This window comes from Rattus norvegicus, chromosome 3, assembly GCF_021556685.1.
Source record: "Rattus norvegicus strain SHRSP/BbbUtx chromosome 3, alternate assembly SHRSP_T2T, whole genome shotgun sequence".
NCBI classification, from domain to species: Eukaryota; Metazoa; Chordata; class Mammalia; order Rodentia; family Muridae; genus Rattus; species Rattus norvegicus.
The window spans coordinates 5,272,220-5,281,206 of record NC_141536.1 but is presented as its reverse complement, the minus strand read 5'-3'; positions in this window follow the sequence as shown (position 1 = coordinate 5,281,206).

Below are 8,987 nucleotides of genomic sequence, written 5' to 3'. Positions count from 1 at the left end.
TTTTATTCCGTACAAAGCATCATGACCAAGAAGCAAGTGGGAGAGGAAAGGGTTTATTCAGTTTACACTTCCACATTGCTGTTCATCACCAAAGGAAGTCAGGACAGGAACTCACACAGGACAGGAACTTGGAGGCTGGAGTTGATGCAGATACTACAAAGCTACTTACTGGACTGCTTCTCCTGGCTTGTTCAGCTTGCTTTCTTATAGAACCCAGGACTATCAGCCCAGTGAAGGCACCACCTACAATGGGCCCTACCACCCTTGATCACTAATTGAGAAAATGCTCTATAGCTGGATCTCACAGAGGTATTTCCTCAAGGGAGGCTGCTTTCTCTGTCATAACTCCAGCCTGTGTCAAGTTGACACACAAAACGAACCAGTACACAGTCTAAAGGGATATTTTTCTTAATCATAAATCTGTTGCATGTCTGCTTTCTATCTTAGTGCAAATAGCCTTATAAGGTCCTAATTGCAGTTGTCATATTACAGAGGGCTAAAGATTACTTGAAAAATTTTAGGATTCTATAGGATAACTAGTAAAAATTAAGAAGTCATCTATTTGTCTACATAGCATTGGTACAAAAGAGTACATCTTTGTTGATTTGCAGAAAATCTACCCAATAGGGTGGGCTAATGCCCAGGGATATTACATTAATATTATTACAATGACAAGAAAGGCATATCAATCAATCCTGAGATGGATTTCTGAAAGCCTTGCAGTTCAGAATTATCCACTGCAGATTAGGCAATGTGATGTGTCATCTCCAGAGAGTCATTTATATGCTTTTAGCCTTTAGGGACCTGACACCTAGTCTGTGGTTTTTGGCCCTCTAAGCACCATTGGTTATGGCTTACATCTCATGGAGTTGGCCTTAACTAAAATCATATATTTGCTGGTTAGTCCCACAGGCTTTTTGCCACCATTGAACCAGCATATCTGGCAATAAAGTCAGCACTGTAGAACAAAGAGCTTATATCGTGATTTGTGTTTAACCTTTCTTCTTTGGTAGCAAGGAGAGTACCTTCCAGTACTATGTACTTGGGAGGCACTAGCTTAATATCTGTGGTCTGAGGTGGTATCTTCAGTAAGATATCACCATCAGTTTGTGAAAATTTATCACTGGCTTTAGCAATAGCCTGGGTGGTTTTGGGGTTCCAATGGTACCCTTTTGGAAAAAAAACTCATTAAATGCAATCCATTTCATGACAAAAGATGTCCAGTTATGGCTCTGTCTCCCCAGGTATTTGGTGATTTTATTTAGATGGTATGTATGTATGTATGTATGTATGTATGTATGTATGTATGTATGTGTGTGTGTATATATGTATGTATATATGTATGTATGTATGTATGTATGTATGTATGTATGTATGTATTACAGAAAGCTTCTACTCTATTTGGTTTCTATACAACTTCCCAAATGGCTCTTAGTTTTATGTCTTTCTCCTTATTCTCCTTCTAGTTTCCTACTTTCTGAACTCTCTCTATGTGATTCTACAATTCCCCTCCAATATTCCAGCCATATTCCGCACCATCCATCCATAGCTAGTACCACCCTTCCTAGGGAGATCTATCACTCTTCCTTAGTCTCTTACTCTCTACCTAACCTCTGTGGTTACAGAGATGGTAGCTTCTTTATTAGCTTAGGGTTTTATTTCTGTGAAGAAATACATGAGCATGGTAAATCCTATAAAGGATAATATTTAATTGGATGGCAAGAAGCAGGTTGGTATGATTAAGACCTGTTGCTGAAGATGTAGCTGAGAATTCTACATCTGGACCTGCAGGTAGTAGAGAGAGAAGTGAACCACTAAACCTGTCTTGAGATTCTGAGACCTTAAAACCCATCCCCAGTTACAAACTTCCTCCAACAACAGTAGATGGGCTCATCTACTTCAACAAGGCCACACCTCTGAATATTGCCACTCTGTAGGGGCCTATGTGGAGACCATTTACCATAGACCCATAGACTTACAGACATATTATAGGGCATTTAGTCCAACTTCAAAAATCATCATAGTCTATCACAATTTCAACCCTTTTTAAAAGTGCAAAGTTCAAAATTATTTCTAAAACTCCTGAAATTGCTTAACTATAATTCCTTGTAAAGTCCAAATGAGAAAGCAGATCACATACTTCCAACATACAATGGCACAGGATATGCATTACTAATCTAGAGGAAAGGAAAAGGATCATAGTGAGGAAAAACAGTCCGGCAAATTCCAAACTGTATCTCCATGTCTGATGTTAAAAGCATTCTTCAGATCTCCAACTCCTTTCATCTTTGTTGATTGCAATATATTTCTTTTTCTTGAGCTGGTTCCACTTCCTCTTGGCAGGTTTCTTTGACAGATATTCCAAAGATGTAGCATCTTTAACACTCCAAGGCAACCCAGGCTTCACTTTCACAGCTTCACACAATGGCCTTCCTTGGCCTCTACACAGGGATAATCCTAAAACATGCCTAGCCTCAGTGGGTTTTATATTTAGAGGAAGATTCTATAACTCCTTTCTTCTATCCTTTACTCTAAAGGCAGGACAATTTGGCTGAAGCTGCCAAGTTCTGCTGCTTGCTGGGGTTGAACCATGGCCTTCTCATTCAACTACATCTTAACCAGCTTTGTAATTTCAATGGTTTCCTTCACTACCTAACCTTGGCTCAATTTTTAGACAAGGCTGACTTCAGACTCAGAGATCTAGCTGCCTTAGCTTATGGAGTCCTGAAATTAAAGGCATGCATCAATACACCTGGTTCTAAACTTTTCTTTAATTTCAAAGTTGGGAGCTTAACTGGATGGGATATTGCCCTGAAGTTACCACTCCTTTATTCTACTGAACATTAAGCTTTCCTTTAATATTTAGTTCCTTGAACACCAGACTTAGCTACATTCTACTTCCTAGTGTCCCCTTTCTCCTCAAATTGCACATTTGGTATTTTTCCATGCTTAGCTTGTTCCTTTTTGTTATAAATCTGCATAAGCATGATCACTAATAACCAAGCAACACAGTTAATACTAGGCCATCTGGAAATTTTTTCTGCCATTGCTATTAATCTTTAACTTTTAAATTTATGCTCTGGAAAATTTTTAGACAGAATCAGAAAGTACTTCACCACATTCTTCACCAAAATCACAAGAATATTCTCTAGGCCACATTCTTATCTAAAACTTCTTGAGTCAAGCCTCCCTAGTTCAAATCACTGTCAGCACCACTGTCTTCCAAGTTCCTACTAGGATTAAGCCCCAGTTAAAACTTAAAGTGTTCAACTGTGTTTGTAATCCAAAGACTCAAAGTCCACATTCCTCCAATGATCAAGCCTATCATAACAATATTCCTATGTCTTGTGCCAGTTTTTGTCTTAGTTAGGGTTTAAGTCTTTGAAGAGACACCATGACTACAGGAACTCTTTTAAAGGAAAATATTTAATTGGGACTGGATATAATTCAGAAGTTTTGTTCATTATTATGAGGGTGGGAATCATGGTGGGATACAGGCAGAGATGGTGCTGAAGAGGCAGCTGAGAGTCCTACATCTAAATCCACAGACAGAAGGAAGAGAAGTGAGTCAGTAGACTGGATTGTTTTTTTGAGACCTCAAACCCTATCTTCAGTTACACAGACTTCCTCCAATAAAACCACATCTCCTAATAGTGCCATTCTCCATGTGACTATAGGACCATTTTTCAAACTACACTTACCAATGGTTTTAAAAGCTAGCATCCACTTATAAGTAGATACATACACTGCTTCTCTTTCTGGATTTCAATTATCTTACTCAGGATGACTGTTTTTATATAATTCCATCTGTTTACTTATAGATTTCATGATTTCATTTTTTAATTTTTTCTTAATTTATTTTCATTCACTTAACATCCCAATTGCATCCCCACCCATGACTCCTCTATTCCTCTTACAAATCTCTCCTGCCATTGCCCTCTCTCCTTCTCCTTAGAGAAGGAGAACCTCCCTCCCCTTTGGGTAAAACCCCATCCTGGACATCTAGTCCCAGCAGGGCTAGGCACATTTTCTTCCACTGAGGTCCAAACAGGCAGTCCAGGTAGGAGAAGGGAATTCAGGCAACAAAGTCAGAAATACCCCCCACCCCAGTTGTTAGAGGATGACATGTTAGAAGGTTGTGGACCCATGTCTGCTCAGCCACAGGGTTTGTCAGCTTGGCAAGGCAGAATGCAAGGAGTTTGGCTGTATTTATCCCACACCACTGCCCAGTGAGTGCTGGGCTATAGGGAAGCACCAAGGCACCCTCCAGAGTTGGGAAAGTGCAGTCAGCCCTGGGAAAGCCTGAGCTGGTTGGGGGTCAATAGGCCTGCTTCTAGGCTGGGACCATGGAGTTCTCAGGCTCTTGTTCATCCAGGTTTTGTTGACAGTGGCAGGCTGGTGGTGGTTGTGGTATTGAATCTGCAGATTGCAGGATGACCAGTTAATTCTATAGATCCATGAGCATGGGTAATCTTTAGATCTTCTGATATTTTCCTCACTTTCTTTCTTCAGAGACTTGAAATTCCTGTCACACAGTTCTTTCAGTTTCTTGGTTTGAGTTACACCAAGGTATTTCATATTATTTGTGACTATTGTAAAAGGTATTGTTTCACTAATCTCTATCTCAGCCTGTAGGCTTAGATTTTTTTTTAAAACCTACTTTTCATAAGGGTTTTCAAATGCTTCAACCCCCCTTCTAGCTGACAATTAAAAGGTGTTGGAATCCAGCCTCAACACAGGATTGGAGTTCTCAACTGGAAGCAGGGATATCTGGAAGGTGCATAATAAACACACACAGATAACTTTTTAGGGTACAGGCTGACAGGTAAATTCCAAGGCTTAAGATCTCTCTGTCTCTCTGTCTCTGTCTCTCTGTCTCTCTCTGTGTCTCTCTCTCTGTCTCTCTCTCTCTCCCCTACTCTGCTTGAGGCTGCACACACTCTGCATTTTCCTCTGCACTTTTCTTTTCTCGAACTTCCACACTCCTAAATAACTCTGTGCACTCTCATTTCAGTCACACATATACACTCTTCACATATACCTTACACACACTCCTCTCATGCATTCTCCTTTCACACATACACACACACACACACACACACACACACACACACACACAAACACACTCCACACCTCTCTCCTCACACTTTCTCTCATTCTACACTAACTCCTCACATTCTCTCTTCACTCCTTTTCTTTCTATACCATATACTTCTCTTGCCTTTAACTTGTCCCAGTCCTTTTTTGTTACTCTAAAAGTAGGTAGAAAAGATACTGTATAACCATTGCCAAATCAAATTCAAAATAATTACCATATCTCACAAAGAATTAAGAGTTACAATTGTTCCCCAAAGTTTCAAGCTTCCCTATTTCCAAACCCATGACTAAAATAATAATAATTGCAAACTTATTATTTAAACTTTAACTTTTGACTTATTATACTTCATAGCTCAGAGCTCCCAGGTCAGCTACCTGCATTTTCCTATGAAGTTCTAGTGGTAAATGATATGGGCAAAGATGCTAGGCAGTGGTCACAAAGAGTCAATTTAACCATTAACTCAGTAGTTCAGCTAACTTTCTGCTTCTGCACATTGCATACAACTATCCAAAGAATTCCAGTGTTTTAACTTAGTTTTACTAATATATATTTTATGCATTCTATACTTTCATATCCATGCATATTCAAAGGCAACCAGGAACCTTTCTCAAATGTTGTATAAAACCCCTTTCATAACTTCAACAACTTTTTCCTTTCTTGGGGTCCTAATGTTGGCTCTGTTTTGTGTTCTAATAGTCTCTACAAACTTTCTTTGCAAGTCAATCATTAATTCAAAACTACCATTGTTCAGTTATTACATTGTTTCCAAGATGAGAACACAGCATACACCTGGACCATTAGGATTGTGCTGTACTGTGCCTCTAAGCCTCCAATTTTTATTGTTTAAGAATCATTACACCAACAAACATCTAGTTTCACAGAATTCACCAGAGCAGAAGAAGGGAGTAGGAAAGTCAGATATAATAGAGTAATTATGCACACTAAGGCCAAGTGAAAAATAGCTATGCACAAATGAAATCTGTATAGTTGTTGTCCAGGGCTAAGGCTAGGAGAAATGGGAATAACTTTTTTGTCTTTACAAAACGTTGCCTCAGGCTTTTGAGATGTCTCCATCCCTGCCAGCTGTGGGCAGTCCCTGTCATGGTATGCTGTCCCCAGCAGAAAGTTGGGGAAAAGATGGTGGTAAATAGAAGAAGGGGGTATAGATCTGTTTCAAAGTAGTTTTTGAGGCAATTCCAATCTCTGTTTGTCAGAATAACAGTGGTCCATTTCAGTAGTGTCAGGATAGCAAACATGAATGAGCAGTGGTGGCATGAGCCATCAGAAATAGCCAAGCTTCTACCAAATCATCATGAGTCAGTGGGAGTGACCTGAATCAGCTGGGACACCAGGAGACGTTCTCTGCCATTCCTTTCAACGAAGCAAAGAAAGCTAGCTATGGAAGCACATACACCATCACTGTCCATTGAGTCCTATTTATTCTCTCTCTAAACATCAAATGTCTTTTCATGAGTCTTGCTTTAGCAAAACACCATGTGTGTCTCTATTACCAAAATATCACATGAGACTGCATCACCTGACGTATCCAGAAACTTCCACTTCATCAGCCCAGTTTTTGTTTATATAAAGGAGGGCTACAAACATTTTTGACTTAATGTTGAAACCAGCTTCTAAGATGAAGGTAGTTTTTATTGCTAGGAATTCTCTAGTAGAATTTTTGGAGTCATTTATGTATACCATCAATCATCTGTAAACAGTGGTATTTTGACTTTTTCTCTTTCAAATAAGCATTGAATTAATCTTTTTCAGTTGTCTTACTGCTCTTGCTAAAACTTGAAGTACAATATTGAATATTTACAGAGAGAGTGGGCAGCCTTGTTTTGTCCTCGCTTTTAGTAGAATTGTTCTAAGTTTCTTTCTATTTAATCTGATGTTGACTACCTGCCTGCAGTATATTGCTTTTATTATGTTGAGGCATGTACTTTGTATCCCTGATCTCTCCAGAACTTTTGACATGAAGGGGTGTTAGATAGTTTTTAAAGGCTTTGTCATATGAGATGATCATGTGATTATTTTTCTTTGTTTGTTTATATGATGGATTGCATTGGTAGATTTTCATACTTGATGGCGATGGCTGATCTTCTAATTTTTTTATTTTTTAAACATTTTTATTTTTACAGTCCAGTCTTTATCCTAGTCCACCCTTTGACTGTCCCTTATCTCATACCTCCTCCTCCCTTACCCCCTCATAACCAAGAGGATGTCCCCATTCCCCTGTCCCCACCTCACCAGACCTCCTCACTACCTAGGGCCTCTCTGAGTCCAGACCAGAAAGTCCTCTGCTGTATGTGTTGGGGGCCTCATATCAACTGGTGTGTGTTACCTGGTTGGTGGATCAGTGCCTGAGAGATCTCAGGGGTCCAGGTTAGTTGAGACTGCTGGTCTTCTTATAGGGACTCTCTCCTCCTCAGCTTCTTCCAACTTTTCCCTAATTCAATCACGGGGGTCACTGGCTTCTGTCCATTGGTTGGGTATAAATATCTGCATCTAACTCTTTCAGCTGATTGTTGGACCTTTCTGAACAATCATGTTAGGCTACTGTTTATAAGCAAACACAGTTATAGTGTATGTCCTTGGGGCCTCCCCTTGATCTCAATTTGAGCCTGTCACTAGACCTCCTTTTCCTCAGGCTTTTCTGTATTTTTGTCCCTGAAGTTCTTTCAGACAGGAACAATTCTGGGTCAGAGCTTTTGACTGTGCGATGGCAACAATGATGGCCATCCCTCCACTCGATGTCCTACCTTTCTACTGGAAGCAAATGCTACAAGTTCTCTCTCCTCACTCTCGGGACTCAAAGGGAAGGACTGTAGATGAAAATTCAACTAAGATTCCACCCTGTGTATCTTGAGAGTTTCTCACCTCCCAGGTCTCTGGTATATTAAAGAGGATCCCCTTCACCTTCTACCTCCTGAGGTTGCCTATTTCCATTCTGTCTGCTAGCTCTAAAGGCTTCAATCCTGTTCCCCACCCCAATAACTAATCATGTTTCCCTCTTCCCCTCCCTGTCCTTTTTCCTTCACAGGTCCTTTCCTACCCCCATCGTTATAACTTTCTTCTCCCTCCCAAGTGGAACTGAGGCTTGATCCCTTCAGCATGTTAACCTTCTTGAGTTCTATGGGTTGTATCCTGGGTATTCTACACATTTTTTGGTTAATGTCTGCTTATTAGTGAGTATATATCATGCATGTCCTTTGGGGTCTGAGTTACCTCACTCAGGAAAATATTTTATAGTTCCATTCATTTGCCTGCAAAACTCACAATGTCCTTGTTATTAATAGCTATGTAGTATTCCACTTTGTAGACGAACCACATTTTCTATATCCATTCTTCCATTGTGGGATATCTGGGTTGTGTCCAGCTTCTCTTATCACAGGTAAGGCCACTATGAACATAGTGGACTATGTGTCTCTGTGGCATGGTAGAGCATATTTTGGATATATGTCCAAGAGTGATATAGGTGGGTCTTCAGGGAGATCCATTTCTAAATTTCTGAGTAATCTACAGATTGATTTCCAGAATGGTTGTACCAGTTTGCAATCCTACCAGCGATGGAGGATTGTATGTATTTCTCCACATCTTTGCCTGCATGTGCTGTCACATGAATTTTTGTTCTTAGCCTTTCTGATTGGTGGAGGTGGTAGTTATCTCAGGGTCATTTTGATGTGCATTTCCCTAATGACTAAGGACTTTGAACATTTGTGTAAGTGCTTCTCAGTCATTTGAGATTCCTTTGTTGTGAATTTTCTGTTTTGTTCTATACCCCATTTTCTGATTGGGTTCTTTGGTTTCTTCATGGTTAGCTTCTTGATTTCTTTATATAGTTTAGATATTATCTCTCTATCTGATGTGGGGCAAGTGAAGTTTATTT